This window comes from Mustela lutreola, chromosome 6 (assembly GCF_030435805.1).
Source record: "Mustela lutreola isolate mMusLut2 chromosome 6, mMusLut2.pri, whole genome shotgun sequence".
NCBI lineage: Eukaryota > Metazoa > Chordata > Mammalia > Carnivora > Mustelidae > Mustela > Mustela lutreola.
The window spans coordinates 42498985-42521416 of NC_081295.1; the positions used below are offsets into that span (position 1 = coordinate 42498985).

A 22432-nucleotide genomic window follows, 5' to 3' on the forward strand; every position below is an offset into this window, starting at 1 on the left:
GTGATTAGATTGTGATGCCGTAAGTGATGTTTAGGAGACTATTAGATTCTGAAGAGGTGTACTTTACAGCATTTAAATAAACCTAAATTATTGGGCCCTAAAGAGCATAACTGATCATCATTTTATATTTGATCAAAATGGTTTGCAATTATTTCTGTTGGGGGATTTATCCATTTGCATCTTGCAGTCAGTTTCAGAATTTTATTCCCCTGATCTTGCCTTGATATCATGAGTAATTGACTGAATCAAGGGCTTGGGAATCAATAAACTGAGTATTTGTTTTTATTTATTATTTAACTGCCCCCAGTGTGCCGGATGGTATTCAGAAGCTAAAAAAAAAAAAAAAATACAGTACAGTTCTCATAGCTACTTAAAGACTTGATTATGCAGAAGAAAAAAAGGAAAGAAACCCCCTTTTTTGTTCCATCATATGAATATTAAGGAAAAAAGATAACAAAGAAAATACATTCTGTATTTTTTTGACCATTATTTAAAGATGTTCTGAACGTCTGGACTATTGTTCACTTTTAATTTATTTTTTCGGTTTCCATGTATATCCATATAAATCCACATTTGCATCTGTACCTTCATCTGAAATTAAAGCTCTCAATTTAGTTATTCCTCATATAAAAATGATTCTACTTGGGAATAGCTCAAAAAACACACAGGCTTAGGAAAAAATGAGCAGTAAAACTGTCCTAAGTTCAGAAAAATTTAAAAAGTGCAGAAAAATAAAAAAATTTTTAAAAAGTATGTCAGGGTAACCCATGTCTTTTTTTTTTAGATTGAGACTAAGGCTTCCTCACATAATAAACACTCCTTTACAGGATGGACTTAACAGTGGCAAAGAATGGGTCACTGATCCCAAAAAACTATACCCTCATGACGCTTCAGTTTGCTGTCAGAGCCCTGGGCAAGTAAGAATATGACCAAATTGGCCAAATGAGAAGCAGCACAGTGAATAAACACGTTACCAAACTAATACTGTAATTCTCAAATCATGCTTTTTAAAATAATCATTCAAACATGCACCCTAGAGAAAAAGTGATTTGTTTTGTACATGATGGCATGCATGGGTACGATGGCCTCCAATCAATGATTAACACAATGGCAGGATGAATATTCGATGGCTATTTTTTCATTTTACAAGTTATTAAATAAAGATATACAGAACTTAGTGAATTTTTCCCAAGACAACTAAAATAAAGTCAGTATTAACTCCAAAACATAGATATCCTAACTCAGGATTTCCAGAGAACTATTTCTTCCTAGACCACACTTCTACCCATCACCTGTCAAATAATACAGAGATGCTGTTACATAAATGTGCTACTCTCACTTGAAGCTCCAGGAGAGATGTTTGCATAACCCAAAAATGTAATTCACCACCTAAAGCCCAATAAAAAACCAAAGGTGTAAAGATGCTACTGAACTAAGATTGATGGTATGTCCTAAATGCACCAGCTGTATAAAATATGAAACCATCCACCATACTGATGTCCCGAAGGAACCCGATGAGGGGCACATGCAATACCACATGTTTTGCATGACAGGCGAGACAACGGTGGTCCACCAGATGTTATTCTCCTTCTCATTTGCATGGTTAGGACATATGGTGACTAGGAAGAATGAAGCCATCTCTTAAGCAGTGATATGAATGGTTCGAAAGATAATTGTTCCAAATTATAAACCCAACACCTGTCATGGATTAATTGTGGTGAACTTCTGAAAATAAATATATTAAGCACAACCTAAACACCTCATGTCATATGGTGTTTTTTATGCCTTACCACACATTTGCAATCTCTGAAATAAATCACAGCTCTTTGAATAGTTTAAGATTGCATAGTTTTATCTGCAGAAAGGTTTGGTTTCCTTACACATGTTAAACTTGAAAGTATTTCAACACTTGCAATAGCAATATTTGGATGTCAGAAGATCTAGATTTCAGCACCAAGGCATAATTTGGTATATAAAACATCTGGTGTGTTTGTGAGAGAGTATCAGATTTAATTCAGTGGTTTCCATATTCTTTCTGGTTCAACTATGCTTTTTGGTAGCAAGTTCAGTTTCTGGTTTATGTACTTGTCTTTTCAATGGCTAAAGTAAGACTAACATATATTTTTAAAGGTTACATTACATAAAATAATAGCAAAGAAGAAAGTAAATTTGCTCACTATCCTGGAAACACTAGCTGGGAGCCGAGCTCCAACTTTCTGCAGCTGATCCTTACCCTAGGGATATTTTTTTTAAAGAATTTATTTATTTATTTGACAGAGAGAGAGAGAGAGATCACAAGTAGGGAGAGAGGCAGGCAGAGAGACAGAGGGAGAAGCAGGCTCCCCGCTGAGCAGAGAGCCCAATGTGGGACTCGATCCTGGGACCCTGAGATCATGACCTGAGCTGAAGGCAGAGGCCCGACCCACTGAGCCACCCAGGCACCCCTACCCTAGGGATATTGGAAACAAAATCTTCGTAGTGACTTTTGGAGCCCAAATAATACCAAACCCTAAAATTCAGTCATGGCGAGAAATCCCAACAAGTACATAGAGTTGGAACTCCTTTTTCTTTGATTTGGAGCTAGCATAAGAAAGCCATTCCACTCTCTTCCCTTACAACAGAACTGTTTTCAAGACAAGGAAATTTTCCTCCACCAATGGTTCTTGTGCTTTTATTTTGGCAGATCTCCTATAATTCTACTAATGTCCTTGTTGCAATACTACAAATAAGATACATTAAAGGAGTCTAACCTGCTGTAAAACGTATTATAATTGATTTTTATGAAGCATCTTCTGCTGTAAGTCATCACACAGCAGTATTTTGAAGCCAGTATGGGAACCACACCAAAGAAAGAGAATAAGGTTTGAAGTGTTATTTTCTTCTTCAAAGGTGTTGTTGAGCGGAGCTTCTGAGTTGGAAACATCTCTCTAAACCAACGAGGACAGGATTTTAGAAGGGTGGCCCAAGATGAGCAAAATCCTAAAAAAACATTCCAATAGCTTCTGTATCAGAAACCATAAAAGGGGAAGGACTTAACAGTCCCAGACATACCACAACTGAACTCTTTAGGCCAATATCTCTGGTTTCAGTATCACACACTGAAAAGGTAATTCTACTATCTTTAACTTGGTGTTTATAAATACTGAAACACAGTGAGAATTCTTGGACCAAATCAATCCTGAAAATGGAAAGTTAAATAGATCTAGGAGACTGCATGGCCAACCACTTCTTGTGCTTATTGACATTATTTCTTCATGTCCAGACACAGCTATGTCTATAGAGCAGAGGGTAACACCAGTACCAAAACCTTGCTATACAAGGATGGCTCCTGGTAAAATCAGGAGTTGGTGTGACTGACCAAACACTCATCATGTCAGTGTTCTCTCCATTTTCAGTGTCTTCTCCCAAACAATGTTTGGTTCTTTCTCTATCCCTACTCCTGCCACCACAATGCCAAGGCACTATTCCGCTGGTGAAATAATATTGCCAATCCAACCACACGGTTTCACACTGGAGATTACTTGTAGATGTTCTTTATCAAGTTGAGGATGTTCCTCTCAATTCTTAATTTACTGAGAGTTTATCATGATGGGTGTTGGATTTTGTCAAATGTTTTTTCCATATCAAATGATATGATCACATCATTTTTTCTTCTTAGCTTATTAGTTTGGCAGATAACTTTGATTTTTAAATGCTGGAGCAGATCTTACTTGTTTTTAAAACCTGAATAGATAAACAAAACTCTAATCAATGGTTATAATTAGTAATAAAAGCCAGTCTAGAGTTTTCTGAAATGACACAAAGACAAGAAATATTTATTAATAATGTAATTATTTTAATGTAGAGAAGGCATAAAACCATTTGGATTTACAAAAACATAAAATAATATTACTAAACCTTATTATAAGAATATTTTAATTTGGGGTGCCAGGGTGGCTTAGTCATTAAGCACCTGCCTTCAGCTCAGGTCATGATCCTAGGGTCCTGGGATTGAGCTCCACATTGGGCTTCCCCACTCGGCAGGAAGGCTACTTCTCTCTCTCCCACTCCCCCTGCTTGTGTTCCCTCTTTCACTGTGTCTCTCTCTTCCACTCCCCCTGCTTGTGTTCCCTCTCTCATTGTGTCTCTTTCGGTCAAATAAATAAATAAAAATCTTTTTAAAAAAAGAATATTCTAATTCTTATCTAAAGTTGGAAGCTCTAGGATTCTTCAAATTCTTTTCAGAAAATGCTTTTTTGACTTTTAGCAGGAACTGGCCTCCTTGACGGAGCTACATCACCAACTTGTAACTGAAGACTTTTAGTTCTAGGACTTTTAAATCTTATTGCATTTCTCACTTAGAAGCATAAACAGTAACAGGATCATATTACGGTGCTTGCTTCACAGGACATATAAAGTAGAGCTCATATCTGGATTTGTTCACAGGATTAAAGTCCCCTCTAAGCAAACTAAATTATAATGTGTATTAACAGTGAGCCCAGAGGTGTTGACCTTCCCAGGAGTACTGGCATTTTGTTTCTTTATACCTAACACTTGACTAGAAGTTAACCACGAAGTTGGATATTCAGGCACTTGACAGAAAACCTATACGTCAGGTCAAGAGAGCTGCAAAGCATTTGGTGTCCCTTTCTAAACCTACTATATGGTTGACTGCCTAATTAAACTACACATAAGGCTTTCAGAATCCTCAGATAGCTAATTTTTAAATTTTATCCTGAAATTTTATTTGCAATCAGTAGGAGACATGAACTACAGTGAGATTAACTCCCCATAGCAGAACTACAACTCAAAAACTAATTTCACAGATGAACAAAATGAGGCCCAGAGAGATGAACAATGATGACAGCAACTCCTTACATTTATTAAAGACCTTTATGGTTTACAAAGCATTTCCTTGGGATGCCTGGGTGGCTCAGTCAGTTAAGCATTTGCCTTCAGCTCAGGTCATGATCCCACGGTCCTAGCATGGAGTCCCACATCAGGCTCCTTGCTCAGTGGGGAGCCTGCTGCTCCCTATGCCTACTGCTCCCCCTGCTTGTGTGCACTCTCTCTCAATCTCTCTCTGACAAATAAATAAATAAAATCTTTATGAAAAAAACCCATTTTCTCACAATATCCGTTTCATCCCCACAATAATCCTTTATGAAGGTATAGCCTCATAATGCCATGGATTCCAGCACAAGCTGCAACTAATGCTATAAAATAATGACTGTGTTTAACATTTGATTTTTATTTCTCCCTGCTGTTTTCCTTGATTTATACAAGTACTATAATCCAACAGACAATGTAAGAAGAAATGGATTTACAGTGTTAGAACATAAATTTGCAATTAAATTTTAAGAGCCCAAACTGAGACCAAAAACCACTAGAAATATCCTATGCCTTCTTCAGATATTCAAAGATTATGGACAGGATAAATACAGAAATCATGCTAAGCTGATCTATGATGAAGTGAGAGAAAAGGAATTTGAATCAAAACAAGTTTCTTGCCTGGGGTTTATCAGAGGGGCATGCCTATCCACTATCCATCAGTATAGGGGAAGCTCAGATACCTGAGAGAGAGGAGCTCTTTGCCATTGGTAAAAAGAGGTTCCCTCTGTTTCTTAGTTTTACTTCAGATGTTTTCTATTTTCATCCATTTTTTCTTTTTCCACAATACTCTCATGTACCAAATCTCATTTCAGCCACACAGTAACACAAAATGGAAAAAACAGGTACTTGGTTTGTGCTGACAGGTTTTTTACTGCTGTCTTTTCAGCTAAGAAACTAAAGCCTGGAGAGCTTGAGTGCTTGACTGAAGGTTACATTGTAAGTTTAGAAGTGAACAGGAACTAGGATTCTTAACAGAACACGAGTCAGAAGAAGTCTTCAAAATGCAGTAGAGCACACTAAACATGGCAGACCGATGCCTATATAGGACTCTGTCCTAAATTCCATCAAATGGCAAGAAAGGAATTTAAAAGGCTTTAGCCCACAAGAGCAAATGACCATTTAAAGAGCTGCCAGTAGAAAGTAGATTTCAACAAGTAGTTATAAAACAGCAAAAAGAGAGAAATGTGGTTTTGATTCACAAGGAGGAGGAAGGAACAGCTAAGCTGCTACAGAGGAAAACCCGAAAAGAAATGAGACCATCACATACTCATATCAATCGTAGGTCCAGGACATGGGGCACAAGTAATCAGAGGAGGCAGGAGGGCATGCCAGGGCAGAAGACAAGACTTCATGTCAAATCTACACATGACCTGAGTTGAATCCCCTATCATTCTCCTACCCAACATAACTAGTCAACTATATCCCCCTCCATACTAGTACCTGCTCCATGCAGAGTCACAAGAACTCTTTTCTGAGGACATTGAACCCAAGTCTCAGTGATCATCACATTATGTGTTGGGGGTTGAGGATAGACATGAAGAAAAATGAAGGGATAAAGTGACAATTCTTCAAGGAGAAGGGTAGGACTCCTTAGTTTCTTTTCCCACCTCTGCTTCCAACTAGAGCCAGGTTTAACTCCCCAGGCAGGAAATGAAAAAATTTTCTCTGGAGAAATTAAATAGCCCCCCTCCAAAATAAACAAACAAATATAAAACAACAAAAGAAAATTTTAAAAATATCAGATATTGGTGGAGGGAAAATCTGGGGTTTGGTCTCCAAAGCTGACTTTGTCCCTGAACAAGCCAGAGAGATGAATTTCCCCTCACTACACACAAGTCAACAGGCGCACACACAGAGCTTTCAATCTCCTTTTTAAATGTCTCACTCTAAATATAAATGGAGAGCCTAGGATAACCAGACATTAGAGGAAGGCCTCCAATATGAAAGGGAACAAAACAAGAAGAGAGAATAGAGGAATCACTGACAATACACTCAGAAATTATGGATATTATTCTCAGAAAAATAAGCAAAGATATTCAATCCCTGAAATAAGATCAGGCTGCCACCAAAAAAAAAAAAAAAAAAAGTAAAAGTGTGTGTTTAGGTTGGGGGTAGGGAATTAGAAAAATACAGAGAGTTTCTAAAAACATAACAGCAAGAATGAAAAACTTGGGAAATAAGGTGAGGAAACAAGAAGAAAAGAAGAACTAATAGATAAAGAGACAAATGAAGAGAGAAGTTAAGAAAATCAGAAGATCAATTTGAGAGCCCTGTACCAAACCAATAGGGGCTCTAGAAAGAGAGAACAGTGGGGAGGAAATTATGAAAGACATAATTTTCTCATAACAAAATTCTCTAGAACTAAATATTAAATTTTTAACTTAGTCTTTAGATTAAAAAGGTCAATCACAATAAATGAAAAAGGACGGACACCAAGGCACATTGCTGTGAAATTTAAAAATCTCAGCAAGAAAAAGAACATTGTTTTAAGATTTTAGAGAAAAAATTCAGTTCACCCGCAAAAATTACAAATCCAAATAGCAGCAGATTTCTCAATAGTAATTATAAAAGGTAGAAGAAATGCAGCAATGACTTCATAATTTTGAAAGAAATAAAATTCTATACCCAAACTATCACTGAAGTTTGAGTATAAAATAAAGACATTTTCAGATATTCAGATCTCAAATATTTTACTTTCTCTATACAATTTCTTTGAGGCTGCTGGAGAAAAACAAACAAACAAAAAAACCACAAAACAGGAATTCATCTGAAAGGAACTGTAAATGGGATTCAAAAATAAAGCAACACATCTGGATTGGAGTAGAAGGATGAAAAGCTCCAAGAAGAACAGTTTTAAGGGGAAAAGATGGAATTGATTTTTTGAACATATGGAAAATACTGATAGGTATATGTGATAGAGACATTAGAACTTTTGGGGGAAAATTACAATAGATCCAGAGAAATGTAACAAATGCAAAGAGAAAAGTATTAATTCCAAAAAGACTGTATAAGATAAGAGGCATGATTGTAGTATATTACTGGGCTTGGCAGTGAATATTATTTCCACCATCATCATACTCTAAGCACTGATGAATGATTTAAGCAAAATTTGTGATACTACTATTTGGGGGTGGGTTGGGGAAGAGGATCTGTGGATGTGTGTGTGTAAGAATAAGCCCTCATTGAAAGGGGAACCCTCCTACACTGTTGGGGGGATGCAAACCGTTATATCCACAGTGGAAAAAAGTAGGGAGATTTCTCAAAATGTTAAAAAATAGAACTATTCTATGACCCAACAATTGCACTACTAGCTACTTACCCAAAATAGATTCGAAGGGGTACATGCACCCCAGTGTTTATAGCAGCATTACCAACAATAGCCAAACTATGAAAAAGCCCAAATGTCCATAAACTGAGGAATGGTCAAAAAAGAAATATACAATGGAATACTACTCAACCATCAAAAAGAATGAAATCTTGCCATTTGCAATGACGTGGATGGACCTAGAATGTAATACGTAAGTGAAATAAATCAGTCAGAGAAAGAAAAACACCATTTTATTTCACTCATACATGGAATTTAAGAAACCAAACAGAGAACATATGGAAAGGGGAGGAAAGAGAGGGAAACAAACGATAAAAGACTCTTAATGATAGAGAACAAACTGAGGGTTGGTGGAGGGAGGTGGGTGGGAGATGGGCTGAATGAGTGATGTGTATTAAGAAGAGCACTTGTCATGTTGGGAAATGGGTATTACATGTAAGTGATGAATCACTAAGTTCCTATTCCTGAAGCCAATATTACACTATATGTTAACTAACTAGAATTTAAGTGAAAATTAAAAAAAAAAACTTGAAAAAAAGAATAAATCCTCATTCTCTGTGACAAAAAATTAAGAGATGATGTCCAAAACTATTAAATCAAAATTGTGTGACATATATATCACATTAACAAAATGAATGATGAAAATCAATTGATTCCCTCAACAGATGCAGAAAAAGTATATGACAAAATTCAACATCAATTTATGATTAAAAATTCTCAAGGTGGATATCAGGGGAATGTACTTAACATAATAAAAGTCATTTATGAGATAGGAGTCAATATGGTGGAGAAGTAGCAGGCTGAGACTACATCAGGTAGCAGGAGATCAGCTAGATAGCTTATCTAAACATTGCGAACACCTACAAATCTAACGGGAGATCGAAGAGAAGAAGAACAGCAATTCTAGAAAGAGAAAATCAACCACTTTCTGAAAGGTAGGACTGGAGGAGAAGTGAATCCAAAGCAGGGGGAGGGGCCGGCTCCTGGAGAGTGGCAGAGCAATGGAGCACTAAATCAGGACTTTTATAAGTCTGTCCCACTGAGGGACATCGCTCCAGAGGCTAAATAGGGTGAAGCCCATGCGGGGTCAGCGTGGCCCCAGGTCCCGCAGGGTCACATTAGGATTGGGGGTCTCTGAGTGTCGCAGAGCTTGCAGGTATTAGAACAGGGAAGCTGGCTACAGAGACAGAGCCAAGGAGTGAGCTCTCTGCTCGGGGTTACCTTGAACTGGTAGCAGGCTGGGTGAGCTCAGAGTGTGGCTGGAGGCCAGGGATATGGGAGTGATTGGGCGCTATTCTCTGAGGATGCACTGAGGAGTAAGGCCCTGAGCTCTCAGCTCCTCTGGGCTGGAGACTCGGAGGCCGCCATTTTCATTCCCGTCCTCCAGAAATCTATGGAAAGCATTCAGGGAACAAAAGCTCCCGAAAGCAAACCGGCACGGATTACTCAGCCCGGCCCCTGGTAAGGGTGGTGCAATTCTGCCTGGGGCAAAGATACTTGAGAATCACTACAACAGGCCCCTCCCCCAAAAGATCAACAAGAAATCCAGCCAGGACCAAGTCCACCTACCAAGGAGTGCAGGTTCAATACCAAGGAGAACAGCGGAATTCCAGAGGAGGAGAAAGCAAAGCACGGAACTCATGGCTTTCTCCTCATGATTCTTTAATCTTGCAGTTAATTTAATTTTTTTTTTCAATTATTTTTCTTCTGCTGCTAAATTTTTTTTTAACTTTTACCCTTTTCTTTTTTAAGGTTTTTTAACTAGTTTATCTAATATATATACATCTTTTCTTTTTTATATTTTTCTTTGTTTTCTTTTTTTTAATTGTTTCTTTCTTTTTTTTTTTTTTCTGAACCTTTTTTATCCCCTTTCTACCCCCTGCCATGATTTGGGGTCTCTTCTTATTTGGTTAAAGCATATTTTCCTGGGGTCTTTGCCACCCTTTTACATGCTCCTTCATATACTATTATCTGGACAAAAATGACAAAGTGGAAAAATTCACAACAAAAAAAAGAACAAGAGGCAGTACCGAAGGCTAGGGACCTAACCAATACAGACATTGGTAATATGTCAGATCCAGAGTTCAGATGATGATTCTCAAGGTTCTAGCTGGGCTCGAAAAAGGCATGGAAGTTATTAGAGAAACCCTCTTGGGAGAAATAAAAGCCCTATCTGGAGAAATGAAAGAACTAAAATGAAACCAAGTTGAAATAAAAAAAGGTATTAATGAGGTGCAATCAAAAATGGAGGCTCCCACGGCTAGGATAAATGAGGCAGAAAAAAGAATTAGCTATATAGAAAACCAAATGGCAGAGAATAAAGAAGCTGAGCAAAAGAGGGACAAACAGCTACTGGACCACAAGGGGAGAATTCGAGAGATAAGTGACACCGTGAGACGAAACAACATTAGAATAATTGGGATTCCAGAAGAAGAAGAAAGAGAAAGGGGAGTAGAAGGTATACTGGAGAGAATTGTTGGAGAGAATTTCCCTAATATGGCCAAGGGAACAAGCATCAAAATCCAGGAGGTGCAGAGAACCCCTCTCACAATCAACAAGAATAGGTCCACACCCCATCACCTAATAGTAAAATTTACAAGTCTTAGTGACAAAAAGAAAATCCTGAAAGCATCCCAGGAAAAGAAGTCTGTAACATACAATGGTAAAAATATTAGATTGGCAGCAGACTTATCCACAGAGACCTGGCAGGCCAGAAAGAGCTGGCATGATATATTCAGAGCACTAAATGAGAAAAACATGCAGCCAAGAATACTATATCCAGCTAGGCTATCATTGAAAATAAAAAGGGAGAGAGAAAGCTTCCAGGACAAACAAAAAATAAAAGAATTTATAAACACCAAACCAGCTCTACAGGAAATATTGAAAGGGGTCCTCTCAGCAAAGAGAGAGCCTCAAACTAGTAGATCAGAAAGGACCAGAGACAATATACAGTAACAGTCACCTTACAGGCAATACAATGGCACTAAATTCATATCTCTCAATAGTTACCCTGAATGTTAATGGTCTAAATGCCCTAATCAAAAGAGACAGGGTATCAGAATGGATAAAAAAACAAAACCCATCTATATGTTGCCTACAAGAAACTCATTTTAGATCTGAAGACATCTCCAAATTTAAAGTGAGGGGTGGAAAACAATTTACCATGCTAATGGACATCAGAAGAAAGCAGGGGTGGCAATCCTTATATCAGATCAATTAGATTTTAAGCCAAAGACTATAATAAGAAATGAGGAAGGACACTATGTCATACTCAAAGGATCTGTCCAACAAGAATATCTAACAATTTTAAATATTTATGCCCCCAACGTGGGAGCAGCCAACTATATAAACCAATTAATAACAAAATCAAAGAAACACATCAACAATAATACAATAATAGTAGGGGACTTTAACAATACCCTCACAGAAATGGACAGATCATCCAAGCAAAAATCAAGAAGGAAATAAAGGCCTTAAATGAGACACTGGACCAGATGGACATCACAGATATATTCAGAACATTTCATCCCAAAGCAACAGAATACACATTCTTCTCTTGTGCACATGGAACATTCTCCAGAATAGATCACATCCTCGGTCCTAAATCAGGCCTCAACCGGTATCAAAAGATTGGGATCACTCCCTGCATATATTCAGACCACAATGCTCTGAAGCTAGAACTCAATCATAAGAGGAAATTTGGAAAGAACCCAAATACATGGAGACTAAACAGCATCCTTCTAAAGAATGAATGGGTCAATCAGGAAATTAAAGAAGAATTGAAAAAAATCATGGAAACACATGATAATGAAAACACAACGGTTCAAAGTCTGTGGGACACAGCAAAGGCAGTCTTAAGAGGAAACTATATAGCAGTACAAGCCTTTCTCAAGAAACAAGAAAGGTCTCAAGTACACAGCCTAACCCTACACCTAAAGGAGCTGGAGAAAGAACAAGAAAAAAAGCCTAAACCTAGCAAGAGAAGAGAAATCATAAAGATCAGAGAGAAATTAATGAAATAGAAACCAAAAAAACAATAGAACAAATCAATGAAACTAGGAGCTGGTTCTTTGAAAGAATTAATAAGATTGATAAACCCCTGGCCAGACATATCCAAAAGAAAAGAGAAAGAACCCAAATAAATAAAATCATGAATGCAAGAGGAGAGATCACAACTAACACCAAAGAAATACAATTATAAGAACATACTACAAGCAACTCTACGCCAACAAATTTGACAATCTGGAAGAAATGGATGCATTCCTAGAGACATATAAACTACCACAATTGAACTAGGAAGAAACAGAAAACCTGAACAGACTCATAACCAGTAAGGAGATTGAAACAGTCATTAAAAATCTCCAAACAAACAAAAGCCTAGGGCCAGATGGCTTCCCAGGGGAATTCTACCAAATGTTTAAAGAAGAACTAATTCCTATTCTCCTGAAACTGTTCCAAAAAATAGAAATGGAAGGAAAACTTCCAAACTCATTTTATGAGGCCAGCATCACCTTGATCCCAAAACCAGACAAGGATCCCATCAAAAAAGAGAACTACAGACCAATATCCTTGATGAACACAGATGTGAAAATTCTCACCAAAATACTAGCCAATAGGATTCAACAGTACATTAAAAGGATTATTCACCACAACCAAGTGGGATTTATTCCAGGGCTGCAAGGTTGGTTCCACATCCGCAAACCAATCAATGTGATACAACACATTAATAAAAGAAAGAAAAAGAACCATATGATACTCTCAATAGATGCTGAAAAAGCATTTGACAAAGTACAGCATCCCTTCCTGATCAAAACTCTTCAAAGTGTAGGGATAGAGGGCACATACCTCAATTTTATCAAAGCCATCTATGAAAAACCCACCGCAAATATCATTCTCAGTGGAGGAAGACTGAAAGCTTTTCCGCTAAGATCAGGAACACGGCAGGGATGTCCATTATCACCACTGCTATTCAACATAGTACTAGAAGTCCTAGCCTCAGCAATCAGACAGCAAAAGGAAATTAAAGGCATCCAAATCAGCAAAGAAGAAGTCAAACTATCACTCTTCACAGGTGATATGATACTATATGTGGAAAACCCAAACGACTCCACTCCAAAACTACTAGAACTTGTACAGGAATTCAGTAAAGCGTCAGGATATAAAATCAATGCACAGAAATCAGTTGCATTTCTCTACACCAACAAGACAGAAGAAAAAGAAATTAAGGAGTCCATCCCATTTACAATTGCACCCAAAACTATAAGATACCTAGGAATAAACCTAACTAAAAAGGCTAAGAATCTATACCCAGAAAACTATAAAGTACTCATGAAAGAAATTGAGGAAGACACAAAGAAATGGAAAAATGTTCCATGCTCCTGGATTGGAAGAATAAATATTGTGAAAATGTCTATGCTACCTAAAGCAATCTACACATTTAATGCAATTCCTATCGAAATGCCATACATTTTTTTTTCAAAGAAATGGAACAAATAATCCTAAAATTTATATGGAACCAGAAAAGACCTCGAATAGCCAGAGGAATATTGAAAAAGAAATCCAAAGTTGGTGGCATCACAATTCCGGACTTCAAGCTCTATTACAAAGCTGTCATCATCAAGACAGCATGGTACTGGCACAAAAACAGACACATAGATCAATGGAACAGAATAGAGAGCCCAGAAATAGACCCTCAACTCTATGGTCAACTAATCTTCGACAAAGCAGGAAAAAATGTCCAATGGGAAAAAGATAGCCTCTTCAATAAATGGTGTTGGGAAAATTGAACAGCCACATGCAGAAAAATGAAATTGAACCATTTCCTTACACCACACATGAAAATAGACTCAAAATGGATGAAGGACCTCAATGTGAGAAAGGAATCCATCAAAATCCTTGAGGAGAACACAGGCAGCAGCCTCTTCGACCTCAGCTGCAGCAACATCTTCCTAGGAACATCGCCAAAGGCAAGGGAAGCAAGAGCAAAAATGAACTATTGGGATTTCATCAAGATCAAAAGCTTTTGCACAGCAAAGGAAACAGTTAACAAAACCAAAGACAGCTGACAGAATGGGAGAAGATATTTGCAAATGACATATCAGATAAAGGGCTAGTGTCCAAAATTTATAAAGAGCTTAGCAAACTCAACAAAGAACAAATAATCCAATCAAGAAATGGACATTTCTGCAAAGAAGACATCCAGATGGCCAACAGACACATGAAAAAGTACTCCACATCACTCGGCATCAGGGAAATACAAATCAAAACCACAATGAGATATCACCTCACACCAGTCAGAATGGCTAAAATTAACATGTCAGGAAATGAAAGATGCTGGCGAGGATGTGGAGAAAGGGGAACCCTCCTACACTGTTGGTGGGAATGCAAGCTGGTGCAACCACTATGGAAAACAGCATGGAGGTTCCTCAAAATGTTGAAAATAGAACTACCCTATGACCCAGCAATTGCACTACTGGGTATTTACCCTAAAGATACAAATGTAGTGATCCGAAGAGGCACGTGCAGCTGAATATTTATAGCAGCAATGTCTACAATAGCCAAACTATGGAAAGAACTAGATGTCCATCCACAGATGAATGGATCAAGAAGATGTGGTATATGTACACAATAGAATACTATGCAGCCATAAAAAGAAATGAAATCTTGCCATTTGCGATGACGTGGATGGAACTAGAGGGTTCATGCTTAGTAAAATAAGTCAATCGGAGAAAGACAACTATCATATCATCTCCCTGATATGAGGAAGTGGAGATGCAACAAAGGGGAGTTAAGGGGGTAGGAGAAGAATAAATGAAACAAGATGGGATTGGGAGGGAGACAAACCATAATGACTCTTAATCTCACAAAACAAACTGAGGGTTGTTGGGGGGAGGGCTTTCAGAGAGAGGGGTGGGGTTATGGCCATTGGGGAGGGTATGTGCTATGGTGAGTGCTGTGAAGTGTGTAAACCTGGCGATTCACAGACCTGTACCCTGGGGATAAAAATACATTATATGTTTATAAAAAATAAAATAATTTTTAAAAAGTCATTTATGATAAACCACAACTTGTTTTCAGCATCATACTCAACATGAAAAACTGAAAACTTTTCTTCTAAGATCAGAAACAAAATAAGATGCCCATTTTTGCCATTTTTATTTAACATAATATTGGAAGTCCTAACCAGAGTAATTTAGTCAAGAAAAAAAAAATAAAAGGGATCCAAATTGGAAAGCAAGAAGTAAAAGTGCAAATACTCCAGCCAAAAACTGTTAAAACTAATTCAACTATTCAGTAAAGTTACAGGATACAAAATCAATATACAGAAATTTGTTGCATTTCTTATATACTAACAATGAACTATCATGAAGAGAAATTAGGAAAACAATCACAGTTACAGCTGCATCAGAAAAAAATAAAATATCTAGGAACAAATTTAACCAAAGGTAAAAGATCTATACACTGAAAACTTTAAGACATGGAGGAAAGAAACTGAAGGAGGCACAAAGAAATGGAAAGATATTCTATGCTCATAGATTAGAAGAATTAAAATGTTAAAATGTTCATCCTACTCAAAACAACGGACAAAGTCAATACAATCTCTAACAAAATTCCAATGATATTTTTCATAGAAATAGAACAAATAATCCTGAAATTTCTATGGAACCACAAAAGATCCTGAACAGCCAAAGCAACCTTGAGAAAGAAATGCAAAGCTGGAGGCATCATGCTCCCTGATTTTTTTCGCCTTTTAACTTTTTATTTTAATTCCAGTTAGTTAACATATGGTGCTATATTAGTTTCAGGTGTATGATACAGTGATTCAACAATTCCACCCTTCCTGATTTCAAACTATACTACAAAGCTTTAGCAATTAAAGCAGTATTGTACAGGCATGAAAATAGGCACATAGATTAATTGAATAGAACAGAAAGCCCAGAAATAAACACGTATGACCAAATAACTATAACAAACAAGGCAAGAGTATACAATGAGGAAAAGACAGTCTTTAATAAATGGTGTTGGGAAAGCTGAACAGCCACATGCAAGAGGATGAAATTGAAATACTATCTTAGACCACACGCATATATTAACTCAAAGTGAACTGAAAACTTTAAAGCCAGACATGAAACCAAATCCTCCTAAAAGAACACATGGTCAATGGTCTTGGCAATGATTTTTTGGATCTGACTCCAAAAGCAAAGGCAATAAAAGCAAAAATGAACAAATGAGACTATATCAAACTAAAAAACTTCTGCACAGCAAAGGAAGCCATCAACAATATGAAAAGCCAACACACCAAAAGAGACAAAATACTTGAAAAAAATATATCCAATAAGGGATTAATATTCAAAATGTATAAAGAACTCCTATAACTCAAGAGCAAATTAACAAACAATCTAATTTAAAAATGAGCAGAGGATCTGGATAGACATTTTTTTCAAAGAAGACATACAGTGACCAACAAACACATGAAAAGATGCCCAACAGTCTTTTTTTCATACCTAGTGCAGCCATGGCTCATGTTCCCAAGAAGCATCTGAAACATGTACCAGCTCCAAAGCACTGGATGCCGGATAAACTGACTGCTGTGTTTGCCCCTCATCCCTCTATTGGTCCCCATAAGCTGAGGGAATGTCTCCCTCTCTTCTTTTTCCTAAGGAACAGACTTAAGTATGCCCTAACAGGAGATAAGGTAAGGATGATCAGTATGCTGTGTTTTTTATTAAGACTGACGGCAAGGTCTGAACTGATGCAACCTACCCTGCTGGTTTTATGAATGTCATCAGCATTGACAAGAGTGGGAAGAATTTCCATCTGATCCATGTCACAAGGGTTGCTTTGCTGTTCATTAGATTACACCTGAGGAGGCCAAGAACAAGTTGTGCAAAGTAAGAATGATCTTTGTTAGGAGAAAAGGAATCTCTCACCTGACCCATGATACTTGTACCGCCCACTATCCGTATTCCTTTATTAAGGTGAATGACACCATTCAGACTGATTTGGAGACTGGTAAGATTACTGATTTCATCACGTTTGATACTGGTAATCTGTGTATGGTGATTAGGGTGCTAACCTGGGAAGTACTGGTGTGATCACCAAAAGAAAGGGACATCCTGGTTCTTTTGATATAATTCATGTGAAAGATGCCACTGGCAACAGCCTTGCCACCCAGATCTCCAACACGTTTGTTATTGGCAAAGGCAACAAATCATGGATTTCTCTTCCCCATGGAAAGGGTATCTGCCTCACCCACTGTTGAAGACAGAGAGATTTGGTGGCCATATAGCAATGGGTAAAATGGTCTCTAGGTGATATGGTTCAGTCTTTATACTTTTTTTTTTTAAAGATTTTATTTATTTATTTGACAGATAGAGATCACAGGTAGGCAGAGAGGCAGGGAGGAAGCAGGCTCCCTGCAGAGCAGAGAGTTCGACATGGGGCTCGATCCCAGGACCCTGAGATCATAACCTGAGCCGAAGGCAGAGGCTTTAACCCACTGAGCCACCCAGGTGCCCCTAAGTCTTTATACTTAATTAAGATAATACACAGCACAAAAGAAAGGAAAAGAGGGAGGAAGGAAGGAAAGATGCTCAACATCAGCGAACATCAGGAAAATGCAAATCAAAACCACAATGAGATACAGCCGCACATCTTTAGATACAAATATGGTTGTTAAAAGGGAGGGGGTCAGGGGATGAGTGAAATTAGTGAAAGGGGTAAAGAGGTATGAATGTCTAATTATAAAATAAATAGCCACAAGGATGTTAATATACAGCATGGTGACTATAGTCAAAAATATTGTAGTGCATTCTTGAAAGTCACCAAAGAGTAAATCCTAAAAGTTCTAATCACAAGGAAAAAAAATTTTGTAACTTCATATGGTGACAGTTGGTAACTAGACATATTGAGGTAATCACTTGACAATGTATACAAATACTGAATCACTAAGTTGTACAACTGAAACTAACATAATGTTATATGACAATTATACCTCTCTAAATGCAAATAAAATAAATGCAATTACACACACACATAAATTGTGTGATATAAACATATTTAACTAGGTGACAGTTTTCACTTCTAGGGGCTAGGATTTGGGATTAAATGCAATAGAGTAAATGACTGTATTTTTCTTTTTTTTTTTTTCATTTTAAACCTTAATGCATATATTACTTTAATTGAAACATTAATTTATAAATAATTTTCAAAAATAAAGGTAGCCCTGGTTCTCTCTCTCTCTCAGAAAGAAAAGTGAGCTCCCAGCTATGTCCTTCACTGCTTAGGGGCACCTGGGTGGCTCAATCAGTTAAGCATCTGCCTTTGGCTCAAGTCATGATCCCAGAGTCCTGGGATCAAGCCCTGTATCAGGCTCTCTGGTCAGCAGGAAGCCTGCTTCTCTCTCTCTCCCACTCCACCTGCTTGTGCTTATTCTCTCCTCTCTCTCTCAAATAAATAAAATCTTTTAAAAAATAAAAATAAGTAAATAAAATCAAAGGGGCTGACAGTGAACTAGGTGGATAAGGGGGTGAGGAGCCTCCTAAGTAGGGCAGCCCAATGAAAAGAGACTCAGACAAAGTCAACTGGACCCAGGAGTAGAGTCTTAGTCCTCCGAAAGCAAGGACAGCCCACCTTGCGCCCAGTATACAGGCTATCCCTTAAAACTGCTCTCATCCCAAATCCCCACTGAACTCCTGCTTGAGAGTTATGGAAAAGGGAAGTGCAGCTGACCCTTAGACAACATGGGTTTGAACTGCACAGGTTGTACAGTTACACGTGGAGGTTTAGCAATAAATACACTACTGTAAATGCATTTTCTCTTCGTTATGGTTTTCTTAAAAACATTTTGTTTTTTCTAGCTTATTCTGTTGTAAAAACACAGCATATAATACATATACAAAATGTGCTAATTCACTATGCTATCAGTAAAGCTTTCAGTCAATAGCAGGCAGTGGGTAGCTAAGTTCTGGGAGAGTCACATTGTTCCAAGGCCAACTGTATAAGCAAAAAACACAGGAACTAATTCACTAAGAACTATGTAGGGGCACTCAGCCCAGACAGCTCTGTCTTGGAATCCCACTGACAGAATATGTCCTGAAAGTGGGGAAATCCCCGGCCTTGTCCCTTTCTCACCTGGGCACAGGGAGAGCTCCAGCACACTGGAGCGGCATCCAGAGGAAGACTGAGGTGCTTAAAAAAAAAAAAAAAAAAGACATGGACATGCCTTCAGGGACATATCAGAGCAGGGCAGGAGTCTGAAACGTGTAAACTGAGTGCCGAATGATCTTGCTCATGAGGGCATACATCAGGTACCTCCTAAAGACCCTCAAAATCCCACTGGGGCATGTTCCAGCCACCCAATAGGCTGTGTGAGCAGACAGATTCCTGGGATCAAGCCCCACATCAGACTCATTCAGACAGAGTGACCACTGGCAAGTTCAGTATCTTTCTGTTGCCCTGTTGGGGTGGTACCCTGAAAAAGCAAATCTTACAGATATAGCAAAAAGAAGGGCATATGTACCCCAATGCTCATAGCAGCAATGACCACAATTGCCAAACTGTGGAAAGAACCAAGATGCCCTTCAACAGACAAATGGATAAAGAAGATATGGTCCATATATACAATGGAATATTACACAACCATCAGAAAGGATGAATACCCAACTTTTGTATCAACATGGATGGGACTGGAGGAGATTATGCTGACTGAAATAAGTCAAGCAGAGAGAGTTAATTTTCATATGGTTTCATTTACTTGTGGAGCATAAGGAACATTAGGAGAAGGAAAGGAAAAGTGAATTGGGGGAAATTGGAGGGGGAAACAAACCCCATGAGGGACTGTGGACTCTGAGAAACAAATTGAGGGTTTTGGAAGGGAGGGGGGTTGGGGGTTGGGTGAGCCTGGCGGTGGGTATTAAGGAGGGCACGTATTGCATGGAACACTGGGTGTGGTGCATAAACAATGAATCTTGGAATGCTGAAAAAATAAAATAAAATAAAAATAAATTTAAAAAGAAAAAGAAAATCTTCCTGAATGAGGTACAAATGTGCCACCTTAGGCATCTGGCTCTGGCACAGAGTTCTACCTAACCAGCTTGGAGTGCTCTTGCCATGGGCAGACCTCTCAAATAATACCAATCTGGGAGAACATAAAGCTAAGCAACTGCCCACATCCCCCCAACAAAAAAACTTTCAGGACACCACTCACGGGCTGTCACCCCTCAGACAGCCCCACTAAGTTCAGAAAGGGGTCGTGACTGGGGGTAAGTAAGGGGCTGCTGGCTCTGTGATCTGAATTCCACAGCTTATGAAGAACAAGGGACCCTGGAGAAATGAGCTCCCAGCTTTAGTGTCTGCTTTCCTCCGTGGCCAGACCCTTCTCTTGGCCCTGGACACATCCTCACTTTGAGGAGTCAAAGCCAAGGCATGCTCTTGACCCTCAGGTACCAAGGAGGAAGCTCCCATTACCTCCTGGGAGGTAAAGCAGCATTTCTGTGTCTCTTCCCTTACTCTGGTGGTTGTATTGTTACAACACATAAGGGGAATTTTCCCCCTTAAGGATCATTTCCGTTTCTCTAACAGCAGGGCCTCTCAGACCTCATGTGAGCCTCTAACCTGCCCTCTCCAAACCAGATACTCCCAACCACACAACCTATCATTCAGTGATAGACAGCCTCCCCTTAAGGAAGGTTCTCTATTTTTCATACGTTGATCCTTTTCCTCCAGCTAGACATTCCAGAAAGGCAAGGATTAACCTTAGACATCTATTCTATAGCCCCCAAAGCACCAGTCCTAGCCCAATAAATAAGCTGGCACTCAATAAGTATGACTTCACTAATGCTTCAACTCAAATGGCTAGTTTCATAAGGAACCTGAAAATGGGCTTGTTGTGGGGAAAAAACAAACAGAAAAATTTACAGGTCCTTCAAAGTGTTTTTTGATATTCTCTCCTTCTTTTTTTAGCCCCTTCTACAACCTCTCTGCACACTAAAAATACATAAATAAGAGTCTAATAGAAGCCAGACATTTAAAATAACATATTCTCAGGAGATTTTTTTTTTTTTTTAACAAAGCTTGGACGCCTGTGCAGGCTATAAATTTACAGTTGATGATCTTCTGCCAGAAGTTCTTTTGGGCACTTACAGCTGTGAAATACAATCTTTAGTTGACTACACAGCCCCTTCGTGCTCCCAGTCTGATTCCAACAGCCTTTATTCCTGACAACATAACTCATCACAACAATAATGAAATAACAAGAGTATTTATTTGGATTTACACACCACCTTTCACCTAAGGGTCCCTGAGCAACTTCAAACAACGCTGAAATGGTTCCAAACCATGTACCTCTCCAACTTGGGTTTAGAAGCTAAAAAAGGAGTCAGTCTGCTGTGTGTAATTCCTTGGCAAAAATCATACACTTTTACATAAATGGAAACAGTGAGTCCTGGCTCTTCTTCAATAATCTTCTCTATCCTCCTTACACATTTCCTCTTTGCTGAGAAAGAAACCATTGGCATAACCTAGACCCTGCCTTTACATTTTATTGTTTTGTGCTTTGAAGATCTTATTTTTTGCAAAAGCTTAGTATACTATAAAAACTAAGTGTCTTTCTACTTTGCAAGATTCATTGAAGTAACTTTTATTTGGGATACCTAAGAGAATTGGAAAATTCCCTCTCTTCCATTTCCTTATTTTTTCAACACTTGCGGTTTTATTTTTTCATGAACTATAGTTATTTTTTTTAAGATTTTATTAATTTATTTGAGACAGAGAGAGAGAGAGAGCATGAGGAGTCAGAGGGAGAAGCAGACTCCCGGCTGAGCAGGGAGCCTGAAACGGGGTTCAATCCTAGGACCCTAGGATCATGATCTGAGCTGAAAGCAGACGCTTAACCAACTGAATCACCCTGGTGCTCTGAATTATAGCTATTTCTTTACTTGTTTATTCGCCTCTACTACAGTAGGAGATTTAAAAAAAAAAACAAAAAAGACCTATATATTTGTACCCTTTCTCTTTGTATGCCTATATCTTTCAGTGCCGTGTGCACAGAGTATAGAGATTAGTGATGAACTGACTTATTTATTACTTGCATCCGTAATTTAAATTTTTTCTTAAATATATTATGACCCCAAGGTTTACATTAAGGTACAAATGAGGGCATAAAAATAGCAAATGTCTAAACTCTATCTTTCCTTCCACTGGACCTAAACAAACAGCTACAAATGGTGTCAATAG

At 38.2% G+C, this 22432-nt stretch overlaps 1 pseudogene; it reads left to right on the top strand.

The window, feature by feature from the left end:
* Positions 1-16712: 16712 nt before the first annotated feature.
* LOC131834573 (small ribosomal subunit protein eS4, X isoform-like) lies at positions 16713-17459 on the top strand (annotated as a pseudogene).
* Positions 17460-22432: the final 4973 nt, after the last annotated feature.